The 24547-nt window shown below is 39.0% G+C and overlaps 1 protein-coding gene and 1 long non-coding RNA gene across 3 annotated transcripts in view; one reads left to right on the forward strand and one right to left on the reverse strand.

Annotated features, from left to right (window-relative positions):
• The window catches only part of MACF1 (microtubule actin crosslinking factor 1), a 246258-nt gene that overhangs the window by 32171 nt on the left and 189540 nt on the right, over positions 1-24547 (forward strand). The gene's annotated exons all lie outside the window — the stretch shown is intronic.
• Positions 1-24547, reverse strand: part of LOC142138518 (uncharacterized) — a 39779-nt gene that overhangs the window by 7859 nt on the left and 7373 nt on the right. The window contains exons 1-3 of one of the 2 annotated variants that reach the window (XR_012688046.1): positions 9890-10290; positions 8338-8435; positions 3865-3949 (exon numbers count right to left, since the gene is read on the reverse strand). This is a non-coding gene — a long non-coding RNA (uncharacterized LOC142138518). Of the gene's footprint in view, positions 1-3864; positions 3950-8337; positions 8436-9889; positions 10291-24547 lie in introns of those variants that run through there. The other variant, XR_012688047.1, reaches the window with a different exon arrangement.

A 24547-nucleotide genomic window follows, 5' to 3' on the forward strand; every position in this document is an offset into this window, starting at 1 on the left:
GCATTACCATGTTACCTGTATTTTTATTCATTCAGTATGTCTGGTCTTTGTATTTTGTTATTTGTTATGGATCACCGCTTTCTGTATATGTCATGTACGGCGCTGTGGACCCTTTGTGGCATCTTATAAATAAAAGATAATGGTTACCAACAACGTTTTTTTTAATGGAAACCCATTCTTTCATGAGGGATACAAAAGTAAAGACACACATACCCTGATGAAAGAATGGGTATGTGCTGCCCTTTATTTATATAGTCTACACCTTTCTTATTTGGGAAGGCAACGGGGAAAGTCGTATTTATTATAGTGTGAGTGCCAGTCGACCAGCATATATATAGGTACACCTATTTGCTAATGCAAATATCTAACCAGCCAATCATGTGGCAGCACCTCAATGTATAAATGCATGCAGACATGGTCAAGAGTTCAGTTGTTGTTCAGACCAAACACCAGAATGGAAAAGATATGTGATCTAAGTGCTAAATTCCAAACGCTGCCTAAGGTCTACAAAAAGAAGTCACCAACTTCTTAACAAAGTCACATATAATACATAGATAGTATACCTTTTGGCGCTGATTGGGTCACAAATAAAAGAATGCCAGTGTCATATGGTGAATCACTGTAACAAAAAACATGGAGGAAACATAGAGCAGTATGGTACAAACAGGTGAAGCATATAAAAACCCTAGGGTCTGTATCCCTGTATGGAGTGTCTGGATAGGACAATTGTTAACACCACGTGAGGAAATCCCCAAAGGTATTAGGCTTACAAACACGAGTCTTGTACCACAGCACTTCTGATAACATCCAATGGAGAGATGGTCATATCCTCCATACTTTTCTCCAGCGATGCAATCACAATAAAATAAGGAATATCATAGCATAATACTGTTTAATTGTATAAATGAATATAAAAGGGTAGCTAAATATGCGTACCAGAAATAAAATCAATAAAGCATGTACAGCATCAACGTGGGTATTACCCGAGTTCAATAAGTTCTCAAAGAAAACGCAGGGGTGACTCCACTGTCTCGCTGTCAAGTGCCTCCCTTCATCCAACGCGTTTCAAGTCACAAGGACTCTTTATCAAGGTAAAGAGTACGTCGAGCCTTGAAGTTGGTGGCGTCAAGGATTAAAACATACTCCACCAAACCGTTAATCTAGGATAATTTTGGTCTTAAATTATGTTAAAATCACCTATAGTGCACATATAGGGAAAAAAAGGTATAATAGACAATAAATTATTGCATAATCCGGAATTGCATTGGCAGTTGGATTCCACCATCAATATTGCACATTCCCCCTTTTTTTTTTTTTTACAAAGCCTGGAGTGGGGGTAAGATCGATAGAACAAGTTTAAATTCCAGAAGAGTGATTCGGTATGTAGCTGTAGCAGGTGGAGCTAAAAGCTGCTTGCAGGACTTCATGAATCAAATGTACTGAGTATGATCTGTATCTCCAGGTTGTTATACCGACGGGTGTATCATATAAATGATCATCATCATCAACATTTATTTATATAGCGCCAGCAAATTCTGTAGCGCTTTACAATTGGGAACAAACATTAATAATACAATACTGGGTAATACATACAGACAGAGAGGTAAGAGGGCCCTGCTCGCTAGCTTACAATCTATGGGATAATGGGAGTTAGAAACACAAGGGCATGTGCTACATCATAATGCACAATGGACCAGCCAGACTGCAAAGGTAAAAGTATTGAGTGGGCTGTGTGTGTTGCAATGTTGGTCAGAGGGTTGTTGTCTTGAGTTAGCAGTGTAGAGGATGGTAATAGGGAAATCTAGGGAAATTAAGATGATGGTTGAGGAATATCATAACCTTGTCTGAAGAGGTGGGTTTTCAGTGAACGCTTGAAGGTTTGAAGACTAGAGGAAAGTCTTACTGTGCGAGGGAGGGAATTCCACAAAGTAGGTGCAACCCTGAAAAAATCCTGTAACTGAGAATGGGAGGATGTGATGAAAGTGGAGGAGAGACGTAGATCTTGTGCAGAACGGAGGTGTCTAGTAGGGAGATATTTCGAGACAAGTGAGGAGATGTATGTCGGTGCAATTTTGTTGATGGTCTTGTATGCTAGTAGAAGAATTTTATATGGGATTCGTTAAAATACAGGCAGCCAATGTAGAGACTGACAGAGTGGCTTAACAGAGGAATAATGGTTTGTAAGGAAAATCAGTCTAGCCGCTGCGTGCAAAATAGATTGTAGGGGTTCAAGTCTGACTTTGGGAAGACCAGTAAGGAGGGAATTGCAATAGTCGATGCGAGAGGGGATGAGTGCATGAATTTATGTTTTTGCGGTGTCTTGTGTCAGATATGTGCGTATTCTGGAAATGTCCTTTAGGTGTATGTAACATGATTTAGATATAGAGTTGATGTGGGGAATAAACGACAGTTGTGAATCAAGGATTACACCTAAGCAACGAGCTTGCGGGGTGGGATTTATGGTCATGTTATCGACAGAAATAGAAATGTCAGGTAGGAAGCTTCTGTTCTTGGGTGGGAATATTACTAATTCAGTTTTTGAAAGATTGAGTTTGAGTTGGCGAGAAGACATCCAAGATGAAATGGCAGAAAGACAGTCAGTAACGCGGGACAACACGGATGGTGAAAGATCAGGAGAGGATAGATAAATTTGTGTATCATCCGCATAGAGATGATACTGAAATCCAAAGGAGCTTATTAGTTTTCCAAGAGAAGTGGTGTAGATAGAGAATAGCAGAGGACCTAGGACTGAGCCTTGTGGAACTCCAACTGAAAAAGGAAGCGGAGCAGAGGTGGATCCAGAGAAATTAACACTGAAAGAGCGATTAGATAGGTAGGATGAGAACCAGGATAGGACAGTGCCTTCAAGACCTAGGGATTGCAGCGTTTGTATGAGGAGAGAGTGGTCAACAGTGTCAAATGCAGCAGAGAGATCCAGGAGAATTAGAAGAGAGTATTGGTTATTATTTTTTGCTGTGATCAAATCATTGACAACTTTGGTCAGCGCAGTCTCTGTGGAGTGTTGAGAGCTAAAGCCTGACTGAAGAGGATCCAATAGGTTGTTTGCTGTTAGAAAGTGTGTGAGGCGTGTGTAGGCAATTCTCTCGAGAAGCTTGGAGGGGCATGGGAGCTGGGGCGGTAATTTATGAGAGAGTTAGGGTCAGAATTCTGTTTTTTTAAAATGGGAGTAATCACTGCATGCTGTGACTGAAAAAGGAATTGTGATCCCACATAGCAGTGTGGTTTATATCATACAACGAATGTGCGGAATTCAACAGATACAATCGTGTCTTGTACTGTAGTTATCCAGTGATCTCTTATTAACAAAAATTCCGGATTATGCAATGAATTATTGTCTATGAGAACTTTTTTTCCCCTATATGTGCACTATAGGTGACTTCAACATAATTTAAGACCAAAATTAGTCGGGATTAATGGTTTGGTGGAGTTTGTTTTTATATTTTCTTTTCCTTTTAATTTTTTGCTTTATATATGTATTAATGGTTATACAAATAAATTTTATTATACATTTTAAATCTACGGTGAGATTTATTAGATAGGATCCATTTGTGCTTGTTATTTTTTGTTTTCTTCTATTATCATTGAAGTTGATGTACTACAACTTCTATAAATAAGCAGCAATTTTTCCTATCTAAGTATATTAATCGTTATTTGAAACAGTTTTGTATCTATACTATACAAGGTATAGACGGCTATAGTCAGCACCAGATTTTTCTGTCCATTTGGGTTTAGAATTGTAGGCGTCAAGGATTCTCTGCACCCTAGGCAAAGTTTCAACCAATCCCCCAAGTACCCACTTCCCCCACACTTGACTTTTGTAAAACAAAACTTAATAACTCTTACCTCCTCCTGGTTGGCAGGTAAGGCTGCAGTCTAGATGAACTGATGTCTGATGCAGAACACTGTCCCAGGGGCAAACACAGGATATCTAGAGGGGGGTTTCCAAATGTTAGATTTAAAATAAAAAATAAAAGAAGATATAACAATAATCCAGCAACTGCCCCACCTCTCTCCCCACACATTACTCCAATACCATCCCCCAGTGGCACAGATGAGAAAACAGAGGGAGATTGTCTGGCACAGACAGGAGAAGGGGAGACAGATGGGCACAGACAGGAGAAGGAGAGGCTGGCGCAGACAGGGGGAAGGGCAGAGAGGCTGGAACAGACATGAGAGAAGGTAAGAAAGGCTAAACATACAAAAAAGCATGATACTACATAGTTTACCAAGACATACTTATCTTCAGTTCCAGTCTGCCAGCATCACATGCAGGGACATAAAGGACAGGTGTCTTCCAGTCCAGCAGAGGAGTAGTACAAGTAAGGGTCAGGGCGGGGTGCCCAGCAAATCATGTGGCCCTGGCTGACCCCGTCCCCCCTTCAGATTAAGTGCACTGGAACTTGGCATATAGAATACAGGGATAATACTGAGAGATACTCTTTATCTCCTCTCCCATCAGTGCCCATCACAAGTGCATCCCCTACCAACCCTGCAATAGTTTCAGCCCACACAGTCCAGCTACACTACAACAGCTGACGAAGCTGTCCCTCCTCTGTTGCAACTCCCAAATCCAGCATGCCACCCTGCAGTGGACGCACTTAGAGGGTCCCTAAGTGGCAAGTGGACCAATCAGAGGCCACCAATGTCCTCACACTGCGAGCCCCAGCCAATCACAGTGAGAACCGCCTGACAAATCCGGCCCTGACAGCCGGATCGTATTATTCATCTTCCAGAAAAATGTGCCTGAAAAATGGCAAAGAAATGCCAGCGCCTATGTAACTTGATATTTTTTTTACATTTTATTTTATGCTTGTGGGTAGGGGGCGGGTGGCGGGCCCAAAGCCCGGCACACTAGCCAGCTGCCTAAAGCTGTTTAATGGTAGTGCTGGGCTACAGCAGCAGAAAACCAAAACCTCTCAGCTGAGAACAGGAAACTGAGCCTATATTGGGCACAGGTTTACCAAAAGTGGACAGGTGAAGATTGAAAAAACATTGCCTTGTCTGACAATCTCAATTTCTACTGCAAAAGGTAGGGTCAGAATTTGGCGTGAACAGGCGCGGGCTGGGAGAGGGATGGCCGGGGGGCACACAGGCGGCCGCATCATATGACAGGGGATGCGGCCGCGTCATGACGCGGCCGCATTCCCTGTCATGTGATGCGGCCGCCTGTGCGCTGACACGTCCGCGTCTGATGTCATCAGATGCGGCCGCGGGGGGAAAACTATGTTTTTTGCATCCGGGGGGGCTGCCCATGTGCAACCCTGTATAGAATATAGGTCTTCTAGTGGAGAACACGCCATGTCAGCACACGTCATCTCAAGCTGGTTCCATTAACTTGACAATAAGTTATGTGTGCTCCAATGGCCTCCAGAGTCACCAGATCTCAATCCCATAGCGCACGCATATACACACACAGTGGTCGAAGTGGGGGTGTATATGGTGGTGGTACATAATAACCATGGCATACCAAGAAAAACAAGACCTGCCGTTTTGGAGATGCTCTGACCCAGTTGTCTAGCCATCACAATTTGGCTCTTGTGAAAGACACTCAGATCCTTTCACACGCCCATTTTTTCAGCTTCCAACATCAGTTTCCGGAACTGACTGTTCACTTGCTGCCTAATATATCCCATCCCTAGACAGGTGCCATTGTAACGAGATAATCAATGTTATTCACTTCACTTGTCAGTGTTTTTAATGTTGTGGCATGGAAAAAGTGAATGGAATTTGATAGTTTCTCAATGAAAGCGGTAGGTGAAATTGTAGTCTCAAAATACAGGTGCACATTTTAAGCACTAGAACCATATTTATACATGATTAAAAATAAATTTAGGGTAAATTCTGTAGTAATATAAATTCTGGAATATGATTAATTTAATAATCTTGTTTTCCAAGAATAGGGATAGCAAATATTATTTTTATTTTTTACAAGGTCCATCAACCATAAGATGACATCATTCAAGTGCATGAAATTAACTAGGAACAATCATAGAAAAACTGTATTTTTAAAAAACTAGTTTAGCCTGTCTAAAGGCCAATGTGTTACCAAAGAAAAGTCCTATTTTCCTTGAAAATATATAGCTATATACAAAGAGCTACATTTGCACTCATACCAGACAAAGGGAACATATTTATATAAAATTCACTAGAATATACAAAGTTAAAAAAGGTCTTTCTGGTGAATGCCAAAATATGAGAATCGGCTTGGTCATGAAGGGACAAAAACACTTCAGTCTTAATGAAGGTGGAAATGCATTGTAAGCATCATTCATCATTCGATATTTATATAGCGCCACTAATTCCGCAGCGCTGTACAGAGAACTCATTCACATCAGTCCCTGCCCCATTGGAGCTTACAGTCTAAATTCCCTAACATGCACACACAGAGAGAGAGAGAATAGGGTCAATTTAGATAGCAGCCAATTAACCTACCAGTATGTTTTTGGAGTGTGGGAGGAAACCGGAGCACCCAGAGGAAACCCATGCAAACACAGGGAGAACATACAAACTTCACACAGATAAGGCCATGGCCGGGAATTGAACTCATGACCCCAGTGCTGGGAGGCAGAAGTGCTAACCACTAGGCCACTGTGCAGCCGCAAAGCCACCTTTTGTATAGATAGACATTTAAATTTGTACTTCATATATATCCCTTATGTATGCAACCATACTGAGAAAAAAAAATTGTTTTGTGAAAGCCAAACATGATTAAACTTTCCTAAGACAGTCATACCACCTTCATGCTGAGGGAGTATCATGAGGAATACAAAGGAAAACAGCCTCATGACAAAACCAAGTCTGATGATTAGTATACATTTCTGTCAATCTGTAGAACCTTTTAATTATTTATGATAGAAGGTACACTTATATTTTTATCCTTAATGTACAAAGTATTGCAGTGAACACCAACTTTCCTTAACCCTGTGAGTGCTAGAAGTTTTGGAAACCCTCAATATTGAGGCTAGGCCTATTTGCAGAATGTTCCTGCACACCGGTTCAGGCCTCTTTTCTGTGAACTAATTTTTCTTTACAGTCTAAGGGGCTGATTTAGAATTGGGAGCAAATCCAGCTAAGTGCAAAATTTTCTGAGTGCATAAATGCTCAAGTTTAATTTTGAATAGCCAAAATATGAATTGCATAGAAAAGCATTGGTACATGCAATGTATTCTTGTTTAGTGTACATAGGTGAAAATTAGCACTTCCGGTTGCTATCCAAGGTGGAGTGTTAGCAATAGTTGCTTGTGGTGGCCGTCACTGGAACACATACTATTTCCATAATAATAGTCACATATTATACAAAACAGAAAGACAGTTGTCAGAGCGTATCCTTTACACTGAATATCTGTGTGTATCTAGCAAAATGAAAACATGAGGTATTGGTTATTTTGATCAAAATATTTAAGCCTGCATCCCAGCATCATGGGCACCTCATTATATGCAGGTCCTACACTGACCTATATGCTTTAAACACCATTAAAATGCAGTTAAATATCAGATACACTCACCTACCAAGTATAGGGGTTTACATCTAGCAAGGGCTGGCTTGTGAGCCACACCCAAATGTGCCTTAAATAGGCTTGATGGACAGCTGCTATGACAATAAGGCAATATTTTGCCTTATTGTCATATTTTGGTTTTGTTTCTCTAGTCACATATTGTGTCCATGTCATTTTGAATACTATAGCACTGAAGTATGGATTTTCTACAGCGTCAATGCGTTGTGGATCAGTGATAATTATTAGGCAGTAATGGGTGTATCAAAGGATGGATCCCCACTTTCTGTTACAAAGGGTGGGCTGGCAAATAATTAGGAAGATTTTCAGTAAGTGGCAACACCTCTATTAATTTTAGATATTTTTTTTGCTATTATATATTGCCTTCCTTTCTAGAATGTAATGGAGAATGAGGCAATTTAAGATTAATATCCTCTGTGATCAATAGCTAACTTTGCCAATCAGGATACTGTTAGTGGGAGCGATGTGAGCAGTAGCAGCTAAAATTTTAGGTTAGGGCTCTGGCCTCTAGACAGCCTTAATCCTAGACCCATATTTTGGGCCCAGGTTGCACTTTGGATATTACATCCAAAACTGAAATTTTCTCCCTAAAGAAGAGAGTTAAAAAACAATTGTTGGAGTAATCTTTTAGTTCATTACGCATGGATTATAAAAAACAAAAATAATAAAAAAAACAAATATATGCTTTCTGCTTTGACTGTGCAACTAACTTAACTCTTCATTAGAGATCGGCTACATGAGTGATTTTTAATTGAATGCTCTCTTCTTTTGTAAGAAATAGATTCCAATGAGCTGCGTTTACCAAGAGATTTTGAATTGCTGTGTGGTATGGTGATCTCCTTCTGTCTCTCTGTGTTGCAATATAGCCTCCTCCTATGAGCTTTAGCAGATTATCCTCCTCTGTAGAGTTTAATGGGACAAGAGATTAATCGTTGATTCCAAGAGAAGTTAGGAGATTCTGTTCAGAAAATTCTTGTCCAACATATTTTTTTTTTTTGGGGGGGGGGGGGGAACTTATCTAATAAAATTGCATTTAATATCACTGTATTTTCCTAAGTAAATAGTTGCAATGGATTTAAGCATGGCACTGAAAATCGCTAGTATAGACCTGGTCATAAACTGAGTCTTTCATGTTCTCTTCTCTACCCAGATGCAAAGAGAAATGTATATTAGACATGTGGCATGGAATGGGCCTAATAATTCTGATACCTTAGGGTCATCCAGGAAACTATAGCATCCCAATGATAAAACATGCTCCTCTACTTAGACATTACTTTGAAAAGGAGAGTGCTATTTCCCATGGTGGCACGTGAAGCAGAATTCAGTGTATTTTGGCTGTCAAAGCTTTGTGTTCAAAACCACCCTTCTGCCACGGCCTTTCTATTATAGAATTTCAAACTCTGAGGTTTGTAACTGACACAAAGTTAAGTGAAATGGGGATGCGAAAAAACAAGCATAAGAAATAAAGTTGGAGCTAAACTGGATTAGAAAATATTCTGGATTCAAATATTTGTATATTGAGGTACCAGATAAGCAATAAACCTGGACACAAGAGTTACACATATTGAATGGCTGTGCTATAATGAATCCATATGCATTCTGCTTGCCTACAGTTTTACTCTGCTGGCTTGCACAAGGACTAATTGTAATACAGCCATGCACCATGTGTAATTCACACATGCCTGTATTTAACATGGATGATCTGTTAACTCTACTTGGAAATGAATTATGTGTATTTCTAAAATATATTTATCAAGTACCAAATATTTTTAATATTTGTAATTTAGTGTATTTGACGTAGGAAAAACTATGGTATTCGTGCACAAAAATCAGTATAATCACCTATCAGGGAGTGCAATGATTTTTAATACGAGTGAAAATCAGTCAAACTAAGAAATGTTGCATTGGTGAGGTATAGGCTGTAAATGGCAACATTTTAATTTTAATTGCTAAGCTTTCTTTTTGTACAGAGGTCTCAGCATATCAACCTCTCCTAAAAGCTTCTTGAAAATCACTCCTGCACAGTTGCATTCTTAAAATCATTGAAATAATATTGTTGGTAGCAGACTACTTTCTTGCCTCTAGTCATGACATAGATCTTAAGATTGGATCTAGATACCTGAAAGGAATGTAAACAAAACACCATAAATGTTTACTAAAATGTAATGAAGCCTAACTTTTTGTGTAAATAGTCGTGTAATATTGCCAGGATGTTCAGATTCACTCATCAGGATGAGAGATTTTACAGGTATTTAAACAACTATCTTCTCTTATTGTGCCAATGACGGCGAACTGCATATTCGCGGAGAGTAATAAATATATTTTCGTTATATTGCACGCATGCTTTCATTTACCTGTCTGGGCTCAAAATATTGGTGGCGTGACCGAAGAGAACCATGGCTGTAGGATAGAACAATGAGAAGCAGGACTAATGTTTGTCTCGATGCCGTCTACAGCTGCTAAGTAGCTTATTCTCTCATCTTGGGTGAAGCCACTGCTGGAGCTTCGGTGTTGGACAGCATGTTTTATTCTGATGTAATACCGCCGGCTACCGCTAGATGCCCTCCTTTGCCTGGCGACGTGTAAACACAGTTTCCTGGACAGCCGCTGTGTGTCCGCCCATGCTCCACACTCCCAGGTGTAGTACCCTATCGCTCGCCTGGGTGTCCCCCTTTCTCGAGGCTCACGGGGCGGAGACAGGAGCCGGAAGTTGGATCTACAGACACCGGACTAACCGGTGGGCACCGGGCACATAGCGGGAGAATCGTTCGCCATGTCCGGGTACATCCCGGGGCAACTCCCGGTGGATCGCAACCAGGAGAACGAGTTCGTGCGGGCGTATGAAGGAGTGCTGGAAAGATATAAAGGTACCGGGAGTGTGCACAGGATCTGGGCTGGGACAGATGAGTTACCTCTAGTGTCCACTTGTGTCCTGCCCATGGTGTTACTTGTGGCATCTGAGTGACAGCCAGGGGTACAGGGAAGTGTTCCCCTAACACATCCAGCACCTGGTGAGGGCACTGCTTGGCCGCAGAAACATGCAGGGCAGTGACAGGACTACTTGACAGCCCGGCACTGGTACAATAACAGGAATAAGGGGCAGGCTTGGGAAGTGACAGCAGTATAATATGGACGCAGATAAGGCACTGGCCATGAAGGGGACACTGCCCATTGCTTTTATTAATAAGGATGTAGGAACTTATTTCTGACAGGAATAAAACTCACTCCTGGCAGGAATCATTCACTGTTGCGTAAGAGTGGCAGCACTTTAAGTCCCAGTAGATCTGTGTTGGAGTATGATAATGTCCTCAAGAAAGTTCACTTTTGTTATGTTACATAGATAAGAAAATGTAACTGGTGCAAAAAAGTGTAAAAGTTATAAATGGATCTTATATGCTGCACCTACAATATGTCATACATGTGGTATGAAGCAAGATAAAGCGATGAGTAACTGACAGGCAAGGACAGGACTTCACAGCCATTAATTAATGTTACAGCCTAAAACCTTACCTTTGGGAAAAAGTCAATATTTGTGTGTGACAAGAGAATGAAGGGTGGAAGAGTGTCTTGAGTTAAGACTCCTGGGTGTAACAGTGACAGAAGTTCTGAGACAGCCATGGGTGTAACATAGATATGGGTAAAGGATATTCTTGGGCTCTAAAAGGCATAAGGTACACCATGGGTGTAACAGCAACACGAATACTAGTAGTTGTAGGGTGTGACAGAAATGAAAGTCATTGTATAACATTTACAAGACAACATACAAGAGACCATCCTTGGGTATAGCATAGAGACAGTATGTGAACGGCATGCTATGGTGCATAACAGTGACTTATTAATAACACTTGCAGACATTGGTTCAGATGAGTATAACAGTAGTTATGATGACTTGTTGGTATAATATTTGTGTTGGTAAGGTGCAGTTATGAATGTAACATCCATATTGGTATGGGTCTTTAGGAATGTAAACGTAGAAAATATGAAGGACAGCTGTCAGCCCTGTAACTAATAATATGGATAGAAGACACCGTTTCTGATTCTCCCAGTACAGCTAGTTCAGCAAAGGATATACGTGATAGTACTGCTAATAAATGTAAATATGCTTGGGAAGTCCGAAGAGTCAAGGGTGTTGAGACAAAAGTATCAATATAAACATATTTTATAGTTTTGGTCATAAGTGTGAGCCACGTCTTTTTGGGAAGAACAGGGACTATTGTGTGTTGATATGACAGGGATAAATGAATGTTCCTGCGGTTAACAAGAAAGGGAGGGTAACATAGTATATTGATCGTAGTACTCTGTCAGCTGAGGAGAGGTACAAGTTGTTGCAGTATATGGTAAATTTGCACGTTTTCATTATTAGTGATATCTAAATAATAACAATTGTGATATATACTATGTACCAATAACAAAAAATATGACTCCAGCATATAACAATGATGAGTGGCAGTCTTGTATTTCAGTAATTGATTTAAGGGGTATTCTGTACTTCATCTCCTCTATCTAGAACCATTACTCTATTTTAATGTAAACTGTAAGTGCAGCAGTAAAAAAAAAAAAAAAAAAGTACCAATAAGTAAATTGAAGGAATATTTCAAGGATCGTCACACCTCTCTTTTGTTAATGCTCTTTGCAGCAGTAATACCTGAAACCCACATTAAACATATGATGAACGGTTTATCATTGGCTCTTTCCCGCTATTACATTCTAAAATATTAATGTTAGAACGCGGCAAAACATATTTCTCATGCGTTAATGCGCAATGTCCGTACAATAAATTGCGCATAGTACATGAAAAAAATGCATTAAAAATTATTTGCCATAATGCAAAGAGCGTATCAATTTTTATGCATTTTACACATTCTTTTCAAGCCCATATGTGTGAATGAGCCCTAAAGAAGATTAAATATATTTATTATTTTAAAAATGTACCTTTCTCTTCCTTTTGCAACTATTTTGATTTGTATTTTGGGAATGGTTGAAGGTTTAGCAGATTTGTGATTTATTGTGACACCGTTCTAAAACAATAGTTGCCCGGCTACAAATTTTTATGGTATAAAATACCACCTGGAGCTGTAGACTTGGTTTTCTGTCAGAATTCTTTACATGTTTTAACAGACACCATTTTGTTTTGTTTTCTTTTTCTTTTTTTGTAAATGCCCTTACTGTCTTTTGTTGCCATATGGTTGCAACAGCACAGTATTGTGCCAAGTTTAAGGAATGGTTTTAGTATGAGGAAAGCCCAATATGAGGTGTAACAAAGATATAACACAGACAAGGGTGTGTTGCATTGACCAGACTTGAAATATTTGTTTCATTTACAGTTGTGATAACAGCTGTAGGGGTTGGCAAGGATGTAACAGCATTGTCACTGCACTGTGTAAATGACATGGCCAGGAAAGGAGTCATTGTACTTTGTAGCAGTTGGAACAGTTTTAATTCGTTGTATTGTGTTAGTCTAGGTAGAGTTTGAAATAGACATTTGCAGTAACGTTGCTTGCAATTTAATAATTTGTATTTAAAATCTGCCACATAAATCAATTATGCTATTAAGATAGCAAAGCAGGTATGTGACTCTTAACTGCACATAATGATATATTTATGTACAAAAGGAGTTAAAAGCCATACTTCTTAAAGCTTAGAGGCGTCTGAATTGAAAGGTGTGGTAAGCCAGCGAAGGTGTGTCTCCCCCCAGGATAGACGCTGAGAGGGTAGACCAGGTGTTTTCCAGACATTTCCTTCCTGTGTCTATCTAATCAGTCAGAGCCCCATAATGGGGCAAGGGCAATAATGGTTAACTTAGGATGCTATGTCAGGGACTGGTCAAACTGGAATGCAGAAATCACAAGCCCTGTACAGCTCTGGTTGGGATCTGTTGTTACTAGGAAATGGAATCAGTGCTAATTGGATGCATAGCTAGGAATAGTGGACTGCAGTAAAAAAACGAATGCAGGACGCACATTTCAAAGAGAACATGTTTTGGAACGGAAAGGTCACTGGGTCATTAAATTTACTGTTCTACCTTCTCTTTTTTTAATCTCCTTTAATGAAGATCACATTGCTAAAAGTACTTTACATTTAGGAAATATGTATTTAAGTGTTTGTAGTGCAGCGGCTCTCCTAAAAATATTTATTAACTGTAAGGAAAAACACTTGTAGTTGCACCTCCCTCATCGGTAGGTTAGTTATTAGAGATGCTCACTGAGCCCTGTGAACTGGTTTTGGATCTGGATTAGCTTCGTGTTTTAGTTTTGGTTTTGGCAAAACCGGCCTCGTGTGTTTTGGTTTTTGATTTTTTTATAAAAAATATTCTAAAATCACATATTTTTGTTCCTACATTATTATTAACCTCAACAACACTAATGTCAAGTAATTTGCAGTCAATTTTGACCACCCCACAGATCACAATATTATTTTCATATACTTTCGCTAAGCGACAGAACAATGATACAAACACATAGCAGTTCCTAGCACATCTAGGACACATTGGCACACAGCAGTGACAGAAAAGAAAAATGGTGCAAGATGGAATTGTCCTTGGGCCCTCCCTCCCTAACCCACCGTTATGCTGGATCTTAAAAAGGAATCTAAAAATACAGAGATCCGACAACGTAACTGACATTTTGCCCCGTTTTCGATTCCGAGGGCGCGCGAAAGTATTGAGTACTCGGATCCCCTAAGTTCGGGTGTGTTCGGTTCTCGAGTATGCAATTGGTTCACTCTACCACACAAAAGCAGATATTGTTTAGGATTTTAGAGTTTGCATAAGTGCTGATCAGTTTGTCAAAAAATGTTTTTTGTTGTCGATTGTGTCCGCTTTGGCTCTATAGCTGTTGCTTCATATAACTGCTCAGATGTGTTCTCTGGTAAATGATAATTAGTCTGTGCTCCATATTTGAGTTTTTGTTGCCTATGATCTAACTGTCTCCTTTGATTAACCATTGAGAGCTTTGCCACGTTCTCCATAACATGTATTGTATGACTGTATAAACAGAGTTTTGCATATCATATCAGGGCCTGCTAGTGAATGTATGGGTTTTGTTTTAGCGGTCATGGTCCCGATAACCATTGTTTTCATGTCTGCACTTTTTTTTACCTTCTTTATGACCCTGTCTTTTATGTGTGATCTATTTTCCCCATTATCTGCAGAACATGGAGCCTCCTTGCAAATGAACAACGATAATAAAAAATAATATTAATAAAATACAACACGTTTTTTCTGCATATATGGCTTGTAGTTTTTAGATTCTGCTGAAATTTATGTCCTCCATTGACTCCCTCCACCCCAACAGCAATGTAATCACTGGTTACCATGGCATGTTACTGGTGTTTTACTAACACCATTGGTTACCAGCCTTAGTTTAATCAGCAGAGTGAGATTTGCATCATATGACTTTCTGTACTGATATTTCCCATGATTCCTCTGTACTTTATCATTGACAGGCTTTATCCTTAAGGTCCCTTTTCTATACATAGGGTTCATTAGTTTAATTATCAGCACAACATTTCTACCATATGAAATGTGCTCACAACACAAAATTCATAAAACAGAGATTTACTGTAGTAATAATGTCAGAGTCTGTTACTACTGTGGTCTTGGTCATTATTGGTGGAGGGGCCAGGTAGGGGTTTCTTCACCTTGGTGACTTTGCTTAAGGGACCTGTCGTTCCCTGTTTATCAAAAAATCAAACCTGTGCGAGGAAACGATTGTGTACAGCATGGAATTCCCCCTTTATATAACTATGGCAGCTTTATTTTGTTCATTTGACAATGTCACCTCTGTGAACAGGTAAAAAAAATGGATGAGGGGCTCATTTAGGTCCTGATTCATATTCGTATGTACGTCCATTTGCGCAATGTATATTGTGTGGAATAGCTCTGCACGTACTCAGAAACTGACCTTGCGCCGATGAACGCAATTGTATGCAGTTCATGTCTGAAAGCAGATGATGCTTACGAAAGCCTACGACTTGAGGGGCGGAGCATGGGAGGGAAGGGGCGGACAGGCGCGTGCAATGTATAGTAAGGGCGCGCTGATGGCGTTTCCGACGCAGATGCTGCATTTCTCATAAGTAGGCTAGGTTTCAGCTGTTTCATTTGCTACAGGACAGGTACAGGTGTAAGTGCTGACTGATAGTGATGACTGACATGGCATAGTCTTTTTGTTTTAAAAACTACACGTATGTTTGCCACTTGCTAGTACAGAATATGTGTATGCAAGTAAGATAGACTATAAAACGCATTGTATGTACAGTACACATTGAAAGCATCTTAATATATTGAATGTAAAAATAAATGAAAAACCTTTGAAAATCCATATTTATATTGATGATTATACTGCTCATAGTTCATTTATTTTATAATACAATTTTTTTCTATACTTTCTGATGTGACCTTATATTGTACATGTGCGTATACTGCAGTTTGTGTGTCTGCGTAAGGCAAGTACCGTGTAGATAGAGACTTGCATCCAGATAAAAATCGAAATGCATCTTGAAATACACTTCAATTTCAATGTGGTTGGAACTGCGCTCAATTTCCGTGCTCTTTTTTGGGGAAGTTGTGTCCGAACATGAATTAATTTAGTTTTCAACTCTGTGTACAACCATTCATTTCGGTCTTTATACTTTTATTCCTAGAGAAGCAACTGACAATGTCAGGTTGATGATTCCTGAACGGCAACATTCTCGGACATTAGGCTACTACAGTTGTACTAGTCTGGTATATATACTGACCAACACTGCAACGATTAACTACTTTATTCCCTTTACTTTAGGGTAAATTAGGAACTAGTTAGAATCATGGTTAGTATACTGATTACTTTGATGAAAATCCGGTAAAGAACTAGTCATCCTGTGAAGGGACAATATGTTGTGTCTCTAATTGTGTATTGCTTACTTTCTGACACCACTGATTATAGGACTGTGCATGGTACAAGATATAATGCAATATCAAATTAGTGATCACACTGTAGTTTGAATAGTAGGGAGCATATCATCATCATCATCACCATTTATTTATATAGCACCACTGATTCCGCAGCGCTGTACAGAGAACTCATTCACATCAGTCCCTGCCCCATTGGAGCTTACAGTCTAAATTTCCTAACATACAGAGAAAGAGAGAGACTAGGATCAATTTTGATAGCAGTCAATTAACCTACTAGTATGTTTTTTTTTGGAGTGTGGGAGGAAACCGGAGCACCCGGAAGAAAACCCACACAAACACGGGGAAAACATACAAACTCCACACAGCATACATTGAGTTTAGTGGAAGTGCAAGGATAATAATTGTGATTACCCCAGTGTAAAGCGACCCTTTGTAACCAAATTTGATGGATCCAGGTGCTCAAGCAAAGTGATTGGATCACATTGGGTCTTGTTGGCACAGTCACCCGGTGACTGCAGACACTGGTAAGTTATGGTCATCACCTGACAGGATTTTCAGTCAGTATCCATTGACATTACATCTGATCAACTGTTGGTTGGGATATTATTGCAGATTATTTTGGTTGGTTTGGTCTAATTCTACTGCACTTATAACTATGCTAGTTACACATTTTAAAGGGTCTGTAGTAATACTATAAAATCTATTACAATATTTGTGGGGCTAATGTTGTAGATGGTGTAAAAGGGATTATTGACTTTTGCAATAAACCCCCTCACTTTTGCCTGTCTCCATCATGTAGTAAACTGGAAGGGGGTCTCCTGCTAAAGGCAGAAGCTGCTGTCAACTCAGCAGAGCAGGAGGACTGACTCCATCCTATCTTCTTCAATAGTACTGACAAGTGAAGCTCCTCTGTGCTCTGTCCTCTCCCTGAATGTCCTTGAAATATCTTAACCCACAAAAGAAATCTTGTTTTTCCTCGAGGGTGCAATTCAAATAAATATGTTCATCCTATGTTTATCTAGAAACAACCCGTAAAATTGCCTAATTTTGCATCCCTGCCTAACTTGCTATTTTCATGTGCATATCTATGTGTACTCATTCATAAATGACCTGCAATGAACAGAGGTGCTTCTGACTGGTGGCAGAATTAAGGATGTTGAGTAGTGGGGTAAGCTTGACTCTCATCCTCTTCCTGACACTGATACTTCACCTTTATAGACCGATATCAGGAGCTTCAGTTTTCCAGTTTAATTTTTCTCTCCTGTGTATCTGACGCAGTCCAGTGGTGATCGGGAGTGTGTACGGTGGTGTGCCATACCGCCGCTTCACCTACTGCATTCATTGTAAAGCTATCAAATTACATTCACTTACATTCACATTACATTTTTCATTCCGCCACTTCTAAATGTCCACTTCCACCACTGTCACTGTCACTCTTAAATACAGGAGGCACAGGGAATTCCTGTTAGTGAAGCGGAAACGGTGACCTTGGGAGGAAGTGGGAAGATCAAAATCCATGTGGTATCAAAGTGACCCAACTTTAAAGTAAATGTTTTATTACCAATATGAAAACAATAGCCCTATTATAGATAAGATAAATTGAGAAAAATTTGACCACAAGCAGTAAAATCTTTGGCTTTATGGCTTTTTGATAATTTTCAATCAATATGTTTTCAACTAGGAAAATGCTTGTACAGTAGTACATGGGGAACTGACTGTATTGATTGGTCTGACATTGGGCCAGACCAGAGATTACTTTAGATTCTCACTAACAGTAAGAGCTGCTGTGACTTTAAAATGTTCTTTTTCAGCAAATGAGTATAATATTGTTTCAATACTTAACCTTCAAGAAACTATTTCTTGTTAAGGGTCATTTCTTACTGGAGAAAAAAATCTCACTGCGCATTAACATAACTGCCTACTGTACTTGGGAAATGTGTATTTTGTGGACTTTTATATTGTTTATGCATAACATACCTAAAGGCTTATATGTTTTGTTAATTTTCTTCCTGCCTCCGCATACATTCGCCCGCACGTCGCTGCATTTTTTGCCCTATGTTTGAAATCCACAATACGAAAAACTATTCTAACATATTGTTCACAGATAATGCTGAAACAAGTATGACATATATGTGAAGCACACACAAGCCCTTCAGATAGAGCATTATTACATTGCACATTATAAATAGATACATATCGAAGAAAAACAAAATTTACAAAAATAATAGATGCATTAATAGTATATAAAAAAATCCACAAATACTCACTATCTCTGTTTATTTCGTATGCTGGATAGAAGGTATCACCAATTATGTGTGTTTTGAGGTGAAGCCATACTGGATTAGATTAATATATTTTCATAGTTGCTGGCAGCCATAGCCTGACTAGGATATTTTTTGATAATTTAAACATCAGGATTTGATACAGTATTGTCTTCCATGTTCTCTTTATAATATTTCGGTGATGATGGTGTTTTGGATGTGTTTTATTTCAGTATTACTTTTATCTGTCTCCTAGTTAATGTATATATTTAATAAAGAAGCATTTAATGCTCCTCTTGTTCAGTGTCCAAGTTATACTTGTGTGTGTGTTATGTCCTCTGCGTGTGTTGTTTGCAGGAAATAGCTGCTTAGTAGCAGTCTCCTTGGAAATGATATTGAAGACCTGTCCGCTTTGCTCCCTGGGAGACTGAACTTGCAGGGCTTAGGTTAGAAATAAAAACACATTATTATAAACTCTTTCATTTCTAAATGTTACTAATCCTTTAAAATGTGTTGAAACAATAAGATGTGGACTGAAGGCTGGTATGCAGTGACATATTACAGTGTAATGACTGTTCCAGCAATGCATGGGAGTGGATCCTATTTACACTTTGATACAGTTCAAGGGGCCTTGGTTAAACTTTGTTTTTTTTTATTTTTATTTTTATTTTTTATTGGTCATATTGATATGTATTGTTAGTGGACTGGTTTTACTGGTACAGCAGCTGGTTATGGGACTCCCAACAACTGGTTATGGGATTCCCAGCTGTTAGTCTCTCCCTTAACTGGAATTTCTGGTGTCTGCTCAATTTGATTAACCGTTTATGTTTTGAAATACTTTAAACAACTGTATGCTATAATAAAGCAATAAAACATTTGATGCATTGCTAGAAACCTTTCTATAATTAAAGGAAAATTAGCTCAAATACAAGTTTATCCGATATGAATATGTGGTATTTGAATCTCTTAAATATTGTGTCCTTATATAGCCTAAAGTAATGGGACTTCCTGTTTTTCATACCAGAATGTCAGGAATTCATAGGAAATGTGTTTCCCCACATAACAAATATAATTTTAAGTTCTCTATTGAGGAATCTTAGTTTGTCTTGGATATTTTATTATATACTATTGTAGTGTTCCCTCTTTGTATTACTCCCCTTTTTAACACCACCCTTGCTTATATCATTGGTGTCTACTTTTTATTTATTTATACTGCTACTCTCACTGTTTCACCAGTTGTGTATAATAAGCCTCATGTTTAATAATAAGCTTTCTGCAATCACAACCTTCCAGTTCATTGTATCTTTGTTATACAGACAGCTTTATTTTGCACAATACTAACTAATTAGTGATGTCATGGTCTATTGGTTTTTTTTTCTTCTCGTTTTGGCCATTTCGCAGCCCACCATCTCTTATTGTTTCTTGCTGGCTCTGTTTCTACTCGCTCTGTAGATCTTCACAGAATAGAGGTATAGTTTATACTCAAACGATCCACTTGTTTGAGGCCTAGGTGACAAACAGAATCATTTGAGGAGTTACTTGTTTTTTTCCTGGATCCTCACCACACAGACTTACTTAGTAATATTGAATAAAAAAGGGATGAGGCGCTCTCACTAGATCAGTGCTGCTGCTTTTATAAACAAATATCTGGAAATAAATAAAGGGCACAATACTAATCTCATGAATGAATTGTGTATAATAAATAAAATATAATGTGAAAAAATGAGCCAGGACACATAGGGGGGTATTCAATTGTTAGCGTTAACGCTCTCAAACGAGCGCTCAAAAAATCTTAGCGTTAATACGGTAATTACTCGCGGAATTTCAGCTTGCAGCCCTCTGAGCGGCGAGCTGAAATTCCGCAAGTAAACTACCGTATTAACGCTTTTCGAGCGCAATATTGCCGTATAAACGGTAATATTTTTTGAGCGCTCGTTTTTTAGTGTTAATGCTAACAATTGAATACCCCCCTATAATGCTTATAGCTCTTTTTGCAAAATTGCCTTACTGGAACCAACTTATAGAACAATTTCAGGAAAAGACCGGGCTTTCTTACCCTACATGTACCTACTGAGATGTTCGATCGTTGTCCAGATGAGTGCGCCAATGCGTACTGTATTTTCCGGCTTTCCAAGCATCAGAAACTATTCTTTGCTTTGATTTTGAGAGATACTGGTTCTGGTTTTATTTAAACTTTTTATTGTTTTCTCAGTGGCATTCAGCTGTTAGATTCCTGTACCATACATAGTGATGCTGATGACATCTTTGTACTAAGGAACAATGGGATCTATATATTTTTTTTTCTTTAGACTATGACTACACCAATGATCATACTCTGCAATAACTTGTGCTCTGTCGAGTAATCTGCAACTGCTGTCCTTGCTGCTGACTGTCGCCACCTCTCACATGTGACTCGCAGCAGAGCACTATCTCAATTACAGCTGAGCATTTATGGGCAGAACTGCACAAATCCCACAGAGTCAAGTGACCACAGCGTGTAGACTTTACTGCTGCTGCTTTGGATTGTCTGATTGGCTCCTATATTCTCAATACTTTCTAATATAAAATACCTTTTGTCAGAATTTTTTTTTTTCTGTAAACTAGATTCTAAACCCAAATAAAAATATTTTGATACGTTGTAGAAGAGGATTAAGTCTATTGCAGTGGTGGGCAACTGATAGTTATTAAAGGGTCCCTTTGTAGCCCTGATGACCACTTATGGTTAGAGCAACTTGGTATATTCATATGCAGCAGGTTTTACATGATTGAAAGGTGATGTGTTCTTACCAGCTTCCACTAGTTAGCCAATGGACAACCTGCTAGTGTGTGAACCTTACATGCTGATACTCTAGCCTTATGTCATCTGGGTTTTCACTGCAATGGTATTGTGAGGCCAAGGACTGCTGAAAAGTATAATGCAGGGCTTCCAGTATAGAGTAAGATTAGACAAAATGTATCTATTTACATTGGGGAAAAAAGAAGCCCTAGATTTTACCTAATAGACATAAATATATCAATAAAGCAATTTGTTTAATGAACTGTTGGGAGTAGATGCTAGTGGAAGAGGCATGGCAATCTTACTGTGGGGCTGTGGCTACATATTTATAAGCACTAGTCTGCCCTCTGACCCTGTGCTGCTCTCTCCTAAGGTTCATGTAGCTTGACTATCTGCTCCTGCTAATGTTTTAAGCTAATTTTCTGCTTGGCCTGATCCTGGAATCTTGCTTGAAAAGAGAGAGGTTTTCTACACCTCCTAGAAAAGCTGAGCAATGAATGAACAACCAGACCATCATTAAATCAGTAGCACCCCCATGTAATAATTATTCATCCTTCCACACAAAAATTGGACATTAATAGGTTTTATGCTTAATAAATAGGCCTATTCCCCCCTCATCCTTAAATTAATAGCACCCACATTTATTAATGAGCCCCCCCAACAAACACAACATTGAATTAATATTTTTATGTTTAATAAATATGCTCCTTCCCAATGAGCCCCACCATTAAATTAACAGCATTCCCATTTATTATAGAAGGCAAATCCACCAGCCCTGACATTAAGTATTCTCATTTAATAAACAGACGTATGCTCCCATCCAGCCCAACAGAGTATGAAAAAACTGAGACAGCCATCAGTGTTCCTGTATTTAGAAGCCCGGGGGTACCATGGTGATCTGAGTGAGAAGTAGCTCAGGGCCGCTCTGTAAATGTCACTAGTCAGAGTGACCCTGAACCACTTCTCACTCACATCTGAGCCGCATTCCCCTCAACCTTGTGTCCTGGGCGGTAGCATATATCACACTTGCCCTAGTTATGGCCCTAGAAGATGGTTTTAGCATATATAATCAAAGAGTTCTTCACTGTAAGTGTAGTTTACCAATGGGGAAGTGGATGTTGGCAGGCTTTAAAAGTGGATTGGAGGTTTTTTTAGTGGAAGCTATAGCTATGAGATACCCTTATTGCAGTGATTATTGGGTTGCATACAGTGACTTAAGCTGGCCACATATGTTACAGTCTAGTAACTCCGGGGGAGCCTCTGTCCCCCGGCAATATCCCGGGTTCATATACCCAGGATATTGTCTGGGTGGCAGTATGAAAGCGGTATTATTTAGCCTGATCACTGAATAATACACGTCACACATTTGATTTGCTCATACATGTGGATGATCAGCTTGCAGAGATATACAGGGATGTGACCATTTGACAATTGATCGCAGTTGAAGGATGAAATCCTGACTTCCTCTTTCTGGCTGTCCTATGACAACCAAAATACTAAGAAATTTTATGTGGGAATTTTGTGTTGTTGTTGTTATTCATATGCTTTGACTACACATTTACATTTGCAATTCATTATAACACTGTGTAAAAGGAACTAGAGTGGCTATAGCTGCAAGATGAGGCTACTACTGTTTCTGCAATGTATGTTTGACCATTTTATGTTACTAAATATCATGGTGTCTAATGCTAGTTTCCCAAGACCTAGTTCTGTGGACTTGTACACAACTTGGTTGTTTTAACCAAAATAACCTAGAAGTATTGATCATTGTCACAAAACAGCACTTCTGAGCCATGATGCATGGGTAACCAAGGGTTAATCACAGCAAACCCACCTGGTATGTCTAGCAATGATTAAATCCCCTTTTTATATCACACACTTACTATTAGTCCAAACACTGCCACCTCCCAAATTTGGTTTTAGAGATTACACCTTAAGAATTCTTATGTTATTTCTCTTACACTTAACTCAGATTACAATACAATGTATAATATAATTACAATTAAACTCTAAATGGGCCAGAATTATCATTATCCAAATAATACTAATGTATTTCAGTTATGGAATGCTTTTACTAACCAAACTATCTAACTCACAAATTTATTAAAAACACAAAAGCAGTACATTATTAAATGGATATGATATGGCAAAGTAGCCACAATGTTTAAATAATATGTCTAATATGACACAGAGAATTAAAATACAGCAAAGTTTCTTAAAATAAAAACAGAAATATAAAGAAAGTACTTTAGTTTCTCTGTTTTAGGAAAATGCAGAAATAAGGATCATAACCCCAATCAGAATTGATCTCAAGGTAAAATGAGCAAAGATGTTTTACCATCACGTGGTATTAGCAGACCAGCTTAACACCCCCATCTGTGCTCTGAATTCAGTATGGACAGTCATACATTTTAGCCTGGGATGTGGTCTGATAACTGTGCTGAGGAAGGTGCTCAGTCCACCAGCTATAGCCCTCCTTTTTATGAAACAGGGCAAAGTCAGCAGTAGGTTGTCTGGCTATGGCAAATGGACAATAAAGCTAAATTAACACCTTTAACTGTCCACAGTGAGTTACATCAATTCATTTTTTATATTTGAATCCCTGACTGTGTCATAACCGCAACAATCATTATAGAAAAATACCTGGTAAATGGCTGAGTTTGGTACATGGTAGTGCCTGCACTATTTTGGTATGTCCATTGTTCTTGTAGTAGTCAATTAATCTCTTATGTTTAGGTCAGGTCAAGCTGCATTTTTTTTTACAGTAAACACTGAGCAGGGATAGGTAGCATGGGTGAAATGTAAAATTGCTGGCTAGCCTTCTGTTTTTGAGAACATACCGTGTGTGTGTGTATGAGTCTGCTGTAATCCCCTCGTCTGCTTTCCATGTTAAAATCTCCCTTCTGAGTCTTCCAGCTGTCTGGGAGCAGGTGAAGAAACCCAATCCAATAGCCCCCCCTTGCATTCAGTGGTGACATGTGCGGACCCTTTACTCCCTTCATTTCATCTGGTCCATAAATTCTTTATACTGGGATGCTTTCTGCACAAAGTGTTCTAGTTAGTTCTGTGTTAAGGTGTGCAAAAG

This window comes from Mixophyes fleayi, chromosome 2 (assembly GCF_038048845.1).
Source record: "Mixophyes fleayi isolate aMixFle1 chromosome 2, aMixFle1.hap1, whole genome shotgun sequence".
NCBI classification, from domain to species: Eukaryota; Metazoa; Chordata; class Amphibia; order Anura; family Limnodynastidae; genus Mixophyes; species Mixophyes fleayi.